Raw genomic sequence first — 12767 nt, forward strand, 5'->3', positions numbered from 1 at the left:
TACAGTGATGTACCAGCTGTATGAAGCAGCACCCTGGGCTCTAGCACTTCAGTTATTTCCCCCCTCCTGCCAGTCCTGCATCTTTGAGAACAATCTCTGAGCAGCCTCTACAGTTCAGAGAGTGAGTGCTATCTCCCAGTGTCCTCTGACAAGCAATACGAAGAAGGGGAAAGCTCTTCCTGCTTGCTGCCTTGCTGAAAAAGTGTACTTGATGCATCTGTCAAGAGTTAAAATTCCCCACGGGTGAGCACAGGTGTGCACATATTGTGGAATCCCTCCAGCAGGTGAGTTAAGGACAATTGTAGGGGATCCGTTATGCCACAGTCACAGTAAGACGTATTCTTTGTCCTCTTGCTGATGTTTCAATCAGTAAGCTGGACGTCCTTCCACAGCATTATTAATTCTGTCACCATGCTGTAATTTTAAAGGTGCAGGGAAAGCAAGAAAACAATATTTTTTAATTGTTAAGGATTCATAGTTTTAAAATAATTTTAATAAAAATAAAAACTTTTAATTAAAATGCTTTGCTCCTTATGAGAGCGCAGTGGTGATGATCTGTAGTCCGTGTACTCGCACGTTAGCAAAATTCAGATCCGCTGATCAAAGTTTCCATCCTCATACTGAATTATTTTAATTAGTGCATTGCCAGAGTGGATCCTGCATCTTTTTACAAATGAGGAGAGGGATGCCCAGATAGAGTGCATGTAACGTTATTACCCAAGGTCAAACGGAAAGCCAGGTACATCCCAGAATAGAAACAACACCTTGTGATTCTATCTGCTGGAAAACGCTACGTCCTGTAACTTGATTGTGCACAGACTCACACAGCTCATTGCAGCATGTTTTCTTGTTGCACATGTTCTTTGGATGCTGCTGTGCAAACATTTCCAGCACAAAGAGAAATCCATTCCTTATACTGAAATAATGGCCACTCTGTCCGTGTTTATTCCTCCAAATAAGTCAAATTGTAACTATGTACAAGCAATCAATTGTACTTGGAAGAATTTGCCGTTGATGTTGTGGGTTTGGTTTCTGTCTTTCCCAGGCAGCAGTGGAAGGGGACCACTCTGTTTCAGTAAATACCAGTTTAGCTTAGCTGCTGTGCCCCAGTGCTTCAGTCCTAGCTAAACAGCCTCTGTGGTTTTTTTTAAAGCTTCACATGTTCTTCAGGAAGTTAATCGACTTTCCTGAAAGATCCATTCAGTTCAATAACTTTGACCTCATGTGAAGAAGGCATTTGCATTCTGCTGGTTTCAGAGTTCTAGGCTAATACAGCATTTTTTCCCTGATGAATTAATTGGGAGTTTTTGCATGAGTAAGGATTACTTAAACAGGCAAAAAAATTAAGCCTGACCTTCTTGGTGCGCAGCGACTTCTATGCTTCAGGAAAGATGGTATTTCCAGCCTTTCTTTACTCTATTACATTGTAATCGTGTCTCCCAGAGAGAGATAGGTAAAGTGTTTCTGCAGAAACAGTATCATATTTGTAATGAGTACACACAGATAAGTTGCATGTACTTGAGCCCTCTTTAATCCATGTGTTCACTATTAAGGGGAAATGTTTCTGCTCCTGCTTCTTCAGGTCACTCTTTCTGATGCTGCTAGCCTTGCCTTATTGTGTATTTTGGAGGGAATCCATCAGTTCTGCTTTAATTCTGTTCATTCAATCTCTTGTTGCTTGTGCAGACAGTAGTAAGAGACTGCTAAAATGGTGGTCTCACCCCTCTGTTAAGATGGTTTTTAATCCTGTGATCATGCTTTCTCTGATGTCTCTGTCGCATTTCATGGTTGATGGAGCATGGTGTGCCTCAGTATTTGCACTTCCTTCCAGCAATGTCACTGTCAGATGACAAGGGAAAAGGTACAGAAATTCAAGTGGCTTCTTGCATCACCATCTGCTGAGATGCTACAACCTTTCAGCACAGCTCAGGTTTTCTTTCAGTGACTGGCTGAACCAGTGGACTTGTCTGATTTCCACCAGCTCTGGACTGTGGCAAAAAAAGAACAACCAATAGCAGTATACATTCTAGGAGAAAAAACAGCATTTTGCATGACTGCCTGGTGCTTCATTCAAGTTTCTAAAGACACTGGGGACATTGTAAGAGATGGTTGCCTTCTGTTTCAGCGGTGAGCTGCTTGAACCAGCAGACTCTGTCAGCTCTGTGGCCAAGCTTGTGCCCTCAGGGCTGAGCCATTGGGGTCATTCCTGAAAGCCCACAGGTTTGGTCCATTTTTTCCATCTCTTAGAAGAAAAAAAAAAAACAGTAAAAAACGAAAGAAGCTTCCTAAAACACATGTTCAGAGGGATGGAACAGCACTCATATGAGGAAAGGCTGAGAGAGCAGGGGCTGTTCAGCCTGGAGAAGAGAAGGCTCTGAGAAGACCTCACTGTGGCCTTTCAGAATCTAAGAGGGCTATAGGAAAGGAGATGGACTCTTTAGCAGGGTTGGTGGTGACAGGACAAGGGGAAATGATTTCAAACTAAACAAGGGGAAATTTAGGCTGGGTATTAGGAAGAAGCTTTGTACATTAAGAATGGTGAGGCGCTGGCACAGGTTGTCCAGAGAGGCAGTGGGTAGCCCTGTCCCTGGAGACACTCAAAGTCAGGTGGAATGGGGCTCTGAGCAACCTGATGTAATTGTAAATGCTCCTGTTCATTGGAGGGGAGTTGGACCAGGTGACCTTTAAGAGTCAACTATCCAACTCAAGTGATTTCATGATTTGATGTTACTTTGGGACTTTCTATAGTGAAAGTGTCTATGAAAGGCACTTGATTGGATCTGCAAAATACATGCTGAAGAGATGCTCTTCCAAGTGTTGTCGTGCAAGGTCCTGTGTTGAGCTTTTATTCCAGTCTACACCTCAGTTGGAGGAGTTGCTCTTCGTGGTGAGATTTCATTCCTTCTGTATGCTCGTTAAAGTCCTTTCTCTCGTGTGGACAATTTGCCAGTTCATCTGGAAGTGCTGTGGTATTTGTAATGTCAAACACACAAACTGTGGTGCTAGCTGGAGCTCTACTGATTTCATTATTTCATTTTACACAGGCCGCTACACAGACAGGATGTCAGTTTTGCCACAGAAGATTTAAATGAGATATTAGAAAAGATTAAAAAAATTCTTTTCATCCTAGCCTGCTTCTTCTAAATGTTCATTCTTCTGCTCATGGTTTCTCAAGCCACACAGGGCAGGTTTTGCATTAATTTGCTTAAATTGATGAATTTAAGCCAGGAGTTGACATGGGAGTAAAGTAAAGAGCAAATCAAAGGGAATTATTTAAATCTGGATTTGTTTAGTAAGCATTCTAAAATAGTTTGGGTCTGCATTTCAGAATTTCTCTATCTCTCTTCAGCAAGGCAACACGAGTCTTCATTTCAAACAGCTTTCAAATTCTGAGTCTGGGACACTGTGATAATGGCCACCTGGATCCAGCTCAGCATGGTGGAAGCTGAATATCCAATTGCAGAGATAAAGCATAAAAATTAATTTTAAAAGTGTTGAATTTCAACAATTTTGTTTAACCAGCAGTAAAAAGCACTGTAGTCAGAGGTTACAATAAGAATCCTGCCAGGACTGGAGATTTGATTGATGCAACTTTAACAGTACATACACATTTTCTGTTCGGTTGCAGAAATATGGGTTTTGACAGCTTATAGCTTAAGAGTGGCAGTAATCTGCCATCATCTTCTGAAAAGAGCTTTATACAAAGGCAGTCAGATACATCTTTACTCTTTCGCACTGTTGGAAAAAGTGTTTGCCAGATCAGCATCATCTTTTTTGCTGAAATCCCAGCCCAAGCTGTGATACTAACTTTCCAATATTTCCAATAAAAAGGTTTTTATCTGGAGTAGTCTCTTATATCCAGAATAGATCCATACTTTTCCATTTTCCTCCTAACACCTTTACATTTCACATACAGTGAGTTCACTTCTAAACCTTATCTGTTCATAGGTTCTTAAGGTTGGAAAGGGCCTACAAGATCATCTAGTCCAACCATCCTCCTAACACCATCCCGACCCACTAAACCACTAAATCAAATCCCTCAGCACCTCATCTAAACGCTTCTTGAACAGCGCTAGGGATGGTGCCTCAACCACCTCCCTAGGCAGGCCATTCCAGTGCCTGACCACTCTTTCAGAGAAAAAATGTTTCCTCAGGTCTAATCTAAATCTTCCCCGGCCCAGCTTGTGGCCATGAGTGTTCTGTCATCATTCCCATCATCACAAGGGGCAATTTTTTGGCGGCCCTTTGGAGTCTGTCAGTGTCTCCTTGGCCTGCTGGAAGTGGAGGTGTTGAATGCTAAGTGTCTTTGTTTTCTGTAGTGAAGAGCATATTGTCTCTGCTGTGTTCCTGGTGTGAAGAATGGGATCTGAGGAACAACACACAGGCAGTGGAATGAGGGCATCTTGGTGGAAAGGATGCTTAATCTGTTCTGTGGCCCTACATAACATCTGGAAGCACTGCCAGCCACCTGAGGATTTGAAGACAAAAAACAAAAAACAAAAAACGGAGCAGCTCTCCAGCAGAGTGCAGGATTGGAAGCTGGTGATCTCAAAGCATGAGTCACTGGTGACCAGACAGTGCAAGAACTTTCTCAAACTTACTGCCTTACATTTTTCAAATTTTTGTTTGTATTTCATACCCATGTCACGTGCTATTTAGAGTTCTGCGTTTCCACAAATTACTTATGTTTGACATTTGTGTTTTCCACCATGAAAAAGGCTAATAGTGATTTGTTTGCATTGTTCTTGCAAAGGACTAAGAGCCAGAGTTCATTCCACGTGTGAGGTGCCAAGCAGCATTGAACGACATAGCAGAAAGAGAGGATGTGTTCAGAAGAGGGTTTAGATTGGACACTGGGAAGAATTAATTCATGGAAAGTTTGAGGTGGGGGTTGGAGCACGTTGCCTCAGGGAGATGGCAGTCACAGACCTTGGAGGTTGTTTAATAGATATGTGAACATGGCATTTAGGTACCCAGCTTAATAAGTGTTAGGTTGATGGCTGGACTTGATGGTCTTGGAGTTCCTTTTCAACCTAAATGGTTCTTTGGCTCTACGTGGTGCAGTATGGGGATGCAGAGAAACAGTGGAGGCATGGAAAAAAAATAATGTTTGACACAGGCTGAGCAGAGGGGAGAAAAAAGAGTCGATTGAGAAATAAAATTAAAAAAGCAAAAGAAATAAAATAGTGGCCAAAAAAGTAAAAACTAAAGTCTGTGTAGGCATGGCAGAATTTGAAAATTAATGAAAACATCAAGAAATAGCTTAGACCCTAGAGCAAGGGAGATTTAAATCTAAAATGAAAAAAAATAGGTTCTCTGGCAAACTCATGTTGTTTTGACAGCTAATGTGCTCAGTTTAGAAGGTAAACATACAGCAGAAGAGTAGGGACAAAGAGAAAACAGGTTAGGGAAGAGAGTGAGGACTGAACGCTACAGTTGGTTGGGGAAAATTACTGTTTTTGTCTGCATGTATTTTGCTTGTCACTCTTCTGTTCCTGTGTTCTCTTTGCATATGCCCGTACTCTTACAGAAGTAGCTGTCATCACATTCAGTGCTTGCAAATTCAGAACACAACATTATGTCTTATTCTATAATTTCTTTCTCTAAGGAATGATGGAAATAACTACTCAATGCCTGGAAGCAGATAAGGGCATTTTCATGGACATTCTTGCATTTTGCTTCTAGCACTGAAATTTTCTTATTACGTGCATATAATACTATAAATTACTGTGTAACCTAGATGGCAGTTCTGTCAGGACTGTTATTTGCAAGACTAAAGAAGTAGAAGTGTGAAAGATTGAGCAGCTAGTGAGAGAAGAAAAGAGCAGGGGGCTAACTAGAAGCAGTTACCAATGAAAATGTAACATCCTCATACCTTACAGCACTGAAACGGGGGGATAAAATTACGTCTTGCTTACTTACTTACTTCTTGATAAGTCATTTAACACACACTGTTAGAACATTAGAGTTGCATGTAAATGATAGTGCAGCTCTCCACCGCATGTAGCAGGGCTCATATCTGGAAACCATCCCTTCCTCGTCGTTAAATTAATAGTCCCTACTTCTCTCTGTTAATTCAGCTAAGCAGTCGCTTAACATCGAACTATGGCCCTATTCATGGGCCGAGTAAGGATTGCAGAGCAGGTGTCGTATGGGTGCAGCTACTTGGCTGGTAAGCAGCTGCCTTCAGCCTTGCCTCTGAGTGTTAAAAGAGCTCTGTAGAAAGGAGCTGGGAGGCAATTAAAATGCTTATGTCCCATGGGCTTGCTCTCTGCTGCACAGCTTTGTGTAAGGCATTTGTTAAAACTGGGATCTTGTTTGTCTGCTAACTTCCCTATTCCCTCCTGCCTTTATTTCCTAATCAGAATTCAATATATGCAGTCGGGTCACCATTTTTGATAAGGCAATATGTCAAAATGTCTTTGTCTGTGTCTGTCATTCAGTTCTCTGACTACTGACAAGAATGAGATTAAGCACTGTCTGATATTGTATAACCTTCTGTCCACTCTATTACAACAGTTCTCAATGAAAATACTATCAAAAACAATTACTACTTATCTGTGTTGCAGGATTATTTTCAAGTGACAGCGAGCTGCTTTACTTTTGCAGAAGTAACAAGGAAAATGATTGAAATAGCTATTTAATTTCAGGCAAACTTGATCAAGAAGTATCTTCATAGCAGTTCAGGCTGTTGCTGAGTCATGTGGCGTTTCTCAGCTCAGTGTATTTTGATGTCTGAGAGCAGAACCATAAATCTATTTTTGCAACAGTTCAGCTTTCCTGAATTCCTCAGTTTAATGGCTTAATATCTGTTGTGCATCATGAGTGAGATGGAACGGATGTCAGCACTGAATGACCAAGGAAAAAAGAATTGTGCCAGATATACACCTTCTAGCTGTCCAAGGCACTTAGTTATTTTGTGTGGCTTTTTTCTCTACAGAATACTTCTGTAATTGGTATGGTGGTTGTTGTTTTTTTTTTTGTAGAGAATGATTAATTGTTAGTAATGTAATTGAGTATGGTAAGTTGGGAGTGTACTGGTCAAATCAAATTTAGATTTCAGTGTCAAGAAAATGGAAGCTGATCTTCGCAACGTGTGTGGGCTGCAGCTAGAAGAAGCACAGGGCAGTTTTTTAAGTAGCAATACACCAATGAGTCAGCGCATAATGTATTGGAAAACAGTTGGTATTGCATATCCTGTACTGGCAATTTTCTGTAGTCTGTCTACTCGGTCCTCGTGGCAATTGAATGGTAACACAGAACCAAACAACTGGTAGGGACCTTGAGAGGTCATGTAGTCTGTCACCTGGCCTCCAGGCAGCTTTAGCCTGCATCATTTCTGACTGCCTCTCTCCAATGCATTCCTCATACCCTCTTGTGGTAGAGGTTCTGCATCTGCCCTGCGTGACTGAGACATTATTTTGTTACCTTGCCTATTAGAAAGTCTAGCCTGAGGACTAATCTGAATCTCTTTGGAATTCAATCCTGATATGCCTTGTCCTGTCTGTTGAGAAGTACTAAAAAAAGATTACTTTGCTCCTTTTTACAGCAGCTCTTCATATGTTTCAAGACTTTCAATTTCTATTGTTAATCTTTTCTTCTCTAAACAAACAATCCTATTCCTTCTAATCTTCCCACATGCATCATGTTTTCTACACCTCTAGTCATTCCCATTGCAGCCTGCCAGACTCCCTCTAGCCTTTCCTGAAGAGTGCCAGAAGTTGTATGCATAGTTCTGGCAGAGATCTTTCTAATTGAGTGGAAAGATAACTTTGTGTTTCTTCCAGGTCTTGTTTCTATTTATATGGCTCAGTAAGATGTTTGCATCTCACACCAGCGTGACACTGACTCACATCCACCTTGTGACTTGCTGTAGTCCAACAGACTTTTAATTGGTCACTGCTACATGGACAGGTGTTCATTAGGACAGGCCTCTGAATAAGGGACATAGTTAGGGACCTTGTAAAATCAGGAGTCGCAACCACAGAAGCTGCACTGTGGTATGCAAAATTAGGTTTGTTTCATTAATGCCAAAGAGAGAATCTCCTTTCCTTTGTTCTAAATGTAAAAATGAGAATATGGTATCCAGTGTTGTAACACTAGATATTATTTATCCAGGGGACATCTAGGCAGTGATAGGCTTTCTTTGTAGTTGGAACAGTGTATTTCAGAGGCCTGTATTGAGTCATTAGTCAGGCAACACTGGAAATCAGGGAATAAATGAAGTCTGAAGAAGTGTGTGGAGTTTAAACTTACCTGTTCTTGAATTCACTGGCACCATTAGTCAATTGAAAGCTGTCCCTTTATTTTGTAAAAGTTTCTTAGAGCTTCGTCCAGCAACACCAAATTTGCTGTTTTGGCTTAGAAGAGCTGGGTCATAAAAAAACAGGGATTGTCTTGTATTAAATTGGCTGGGTTGGAAGCACCACTCGGTGCATGGGTCTTTGACCTTGCCATTTCCTCTAAGTTCTTCATCCCTTTAAAACCTGTCTCTTGATTTCTAGGTATTTCTACTTGCCATCTTTGAAATGACTAACGTTACGCTTCATTGTTTTAGTTTTCCAAAGCTAAAACAATGATAAATCAGTCAAAAGTATAGTTGAAATAACAATGGACACCAATATATGCATTCTGCATGTACCTGTTTAGATTTGATCAGACTAAAGATAGTCAAATATGAACCCAGGGAAAAAGCTTTGTAGTAGAACAACAAAACAAACTTATTTATATGCTTTAAATAAATATTGATCTGTTTGTTCTTGGTCTTGCAGAGCTGAATCAATCATGAGCTTGCTTATGCCTGGCTGCTCTTTTCATACACATTGTTAATAATGCCAGCAAAAATAGCTGGGAATAATGCTTATGTAACTTCTACATACCCAGAAGACAGAATGTAGATAGAGTTATAGTAGGAATGCTTTCATCCTATTTTGATATTGTTCTTTAAGTGCCATAGAACTGTTAGCTTATTTTGGTGAACGATTACTTTGAGGTAATACAAAAAAGAAAACTAGTAAGCTGAGTCAAAGTTAGAATTGAATCAAAATATCTCGGGGAAAGTAAAATCCCCACAGCTGGCTGAACAAAATACTGACATATACTGACTTTTGAATTTGGCTGAAAGTCATAGAGTTACAAGATGACCAAGACTGGAAGATGCCTTTGGAGATCTTCTCTCCCAGCCCCTTGCTCTGAGCAGATTGCTTAGGACCATGTCCAGTTGGGTTTTGAAGATCCCCAAAGACAGAGACTCCATATCCTCTCTGGGCAACCTCTTTGTGTGTTTGATCATCCTCACAGCAAAAAAAGGCTTTTTCTTATATTTAAGAAGAATTTCCTGCCACTGAGAACCACTGAGAAGAGCCTGGCTCCATCTTCTCAGCTCCCTCTCATCAGGCATTTATACCAATTGATAACATCTCCCTCAAGTCTTCAGGCTGAGTCCTAGAGATAATACATGGAAAGAACCTGTGGACAAACAGAAAAATTCAGTGTTACTCCCATAAATTGCAGTCATTTGTGCTTCCTTTGCCTCTTTCCCCACTACCAGCTTCTCAGCACTTCCCCTCCTTCTCTGACTTCCTTTGGTACATTGGATGGCCAAAGCATTGCTATTTCTTCAGCCATACCTAATCACTTGCAGCTACACGCAGGGAAGATCTTGCCTTAAGTCTAGAAATGTCAAAAAAGATCCATTCAGTACCACAAGCTGCCATAGAGCCTTGAACACCAGCTGCATGCCTCCTTTTTGATCGTGGCTGTGCACCTAAGTGATGTACTTTTACAACCATGTTCTCTACCCAGGCAGCCATATCTTCCCATAATTCAGTGGTTCAGATGGGTTTGCCTCTCTGCTGCCAGGTGCTCTACTTCCATTGCTGTAACCTCCCCCATAGGACATTTGTCACCATCTGGGAGTCGATATAGAGGTAGAGCGCTGGCCACTTCCCTTGTTCAGAAATACCTAAATGCTGCACAGTTGCTCCTACACAGCTGCAGAGAACAATTATGTACAATAGTAGGTAAATCCAGTGAAAGAAAAATATGGCACTAAGTGCTCCCAGGGCAGCAATAACATAATGTAGCCTGTAGTATGAGGTAATAGTGATTCCCACTAGTTAATTATACAGCACTTTGAAATCCTCAAATGCAAGGTAACAGCTAAGTGCAGTGAATGACTTTTTATTATAATTGTTTCCCTGTGGCTGTTATTCCTTGTCCTCCTTCCCTTGTGAAGTTTGTACTCTAGTCCTAACAGTAATCTGAACCACTGCTTCTGACACAGCAGTGTCTTTTTCCCAATGTGCATTGTTTTTAGAGTCACAACAGAATAAGTTGCATAAAGGAAAATTGATAACACTTTCCTAATTCTATTCCAGTATCAAATGGCAGTCTTTGAGCAAGGAGAAAAGTACAGACTGTGATGCCATTACTTATTAAGTTATGTTTTAAAGGACATGCTAGTCCACACTTCCTCAGTGTAATCTCATGACTGCCCTTGAAAGGCTAGAATTTCCAGGCAATTCTCTTTTGCTTTTCTTCTATTTCAGGATTTGTTAGTGTGCCTGGGAAGATCTAGGAGCCAGCACAGAGATATTCAGGCCTTCTTCTACCTCAGACAGCTACTGCAGTCAAAGAGTAGGGCTTCAGATGACTCAGAGGACTTGGTCACCTTCATCTGTTTTTTTCTCCACTACACTGTCAGCATTCTTCTTGTAGTTTGAGCTTATATTTCTATTTGGCTTATTGGCATGGCTCAAACTGCAGATCATCACACAAAGTAAAAGTGGCATAAGGCCAGTATGGAGTTCTCTAGAATTACCTTTGCATGAAAGCAATGCTGATGCTACTTTAAAGTGACAAATGTATGCTTCAATTAGCCTGTGAATTGTGCTATTGTGTAGTTTGCCTCATTTAACTGATTTTGCAGGTAGCCACATTTTTCTTCAGTAGGAAATACTTAAGACATACTTCCAGATGCCATGTGTCTCATCAGTATCTACATAACAGAACTATGCATGTAAGGCAGCATGGCTTAGATGAATAAAGTACTGTGAGACAAACAAGATCACTTGTAAATAACTGAATTATAAAATTAGTGGCTGATGAAAGAGCAGTAGCCAATACCCTGTTTGCATTTGAATAAAGCTTTTGTTGCAGTGTCAAACATAATCTTCCTTGAAAACTTAATGTGCGCCGACTTGGATGGGGGCATTGTGGATTTGGAATTGGCTGAAAGACCACAGTCAAAGCTAATCAAAAATGCTAATAAAATACTGATGTAGGAGCCAGCCTTATGTATTATCTTTACTAATGATCCAGAAGAGGCAGCTTACTGGATAAGAATTGTTTTGGCATCTAAACTGAGAGAAGTGCCAAATACTGTATGCAGGAAGAGAGAAAGTATGAAAACAGTTCAAGAGATTTAAAAATAATAAAAAAAAAGAGCTAGAAGAAGGTTTATTTTTAGCAGTACATGTATCTGGGGAGAATTATCTGTAATACTTATCCTCTGTGCTAGGAAGAAACTGACATTCAATTAAGCTGAACATGACAGGGCTTGAGTTACTCATGTACTGAGTACACGTGGGCATTGGCATACTGTCTGCACGTGTGATCCATGTGTCTGGATGCAACATGGCAGCACATCAGAGTTCTACATTTCCATTTATGTAGATTAACGTCACATTTCCTTGCATTTATTCTGTGTGGGAATAAGCAGCTAATATAAATGAAAAGTCATAACCTATCCAACTAGAGGTTAACATAGTATGGTATCAAGAAGGCAAGTTAGATTTTGGACTGCCTACACAGGTGTATCAACCAGGAGGGACATTTTGGACTCACTCTTTCTTCAGGCCTTTCCATTGCCTAAAAACAACTCTGGAAGCCAAGCCCCAGAAGTTTTGTCTAAGGTAGGATGTGTCTGAATGTGTGAGGTACTTTGTTTATACACTTGAAGTCTCCTGTGCATCTTTTGATAGGCATCCAAACCCTGAGAGTGCTGCATTGAGGGGCACATTAAGCCACACCAGGATGCACAAGCCAACCACCTGCTGCAACACTTCTCTGCTTTCTCTAAAGGAGGCTGTTGAGCTGCAACCCTGAGCATCAGCTGGAGCACCTGTTCCACCTCGTTCCTTTCTCCCTGTCTTCATGTCTCCCAGACTGTGGAATAAAAGTAAACATCTAACGATTTCCTATCAACAAGGACAGGTTGCATTTGCCTCTCATCACTCTTACATGTTTTAGGACCAAAGTAGGCTCTGGGTTAAATCACAGTCTGAGTAGAGGCTGCAGCAGCTTCCTTCTTATATGCAGTAACCTTGAGATTTCATCACTAACCCGGCAATTCAAATTCACATCCCTTCTTCTTCTGACACAGTGCAAGCACTTAAAGCTGACGCCTCTAAGCTGGGTGTGCTGATTGCTGCAGCAAGTCTCCTGTATGGTGGCTTTGATTGAAATTACTTATCTAAAGTACTGAGAAGTTCTTTACAGCAGTGCCTGGAGGGAAGTGCCCAAAACTGAACGTTCCAGAGTCATTCAGCTTTTCCGTGGCTCTAACTGTAAATGCAGAAAGAAGCAGTTCCTGCCTGGCAGAGACATGCCAATAGGAGAGCTCTGAGTAACAGTTTGCAAACTGTGTTACATACAGCACAACATGGCCATTGTCCAAACACTCTAATGCTTCCACTTGCTGGCAGTGAGGAGCTGGCAACATTTTCATGGCAGTATACAAACAAATTCTTCCTCCTCAGGATTTG

At 41.0% G+C, this 12767-nt stretch overlaps 1 protein-coding gene across 1 annotated transcript in view; it reads left to right on the forward strand.

Annotated features, from left to right (window-relative positions):
- The window catches only part of LANCL3 (LanC like family member 3), a 29378-nt gene that overhangs the window by 1381 nt on the left and 15230 nt on the right, over positions 1-12767 (forward strand). The gene's annotated exons all lie outside the window — the stretch shown is intronic.

This window comes from Cyrtonyx montezumae, unplaced genomic scaffold (genome assembly GCF_038088225.1).
Source record: "Cyrtonyx montezumae isolate F1298 unplaced genomic scaffold, pur_monq_1.0 scaffold_3, whole genome shotgun sequence".
Taxonomy (NCBI): domain Eukaryota; kingdom Metazoa; phylum Chordata; class Aves; order Galliformes; family Odontophoridae; genus Cyrtonyx; species Cyrtonyx montezumae.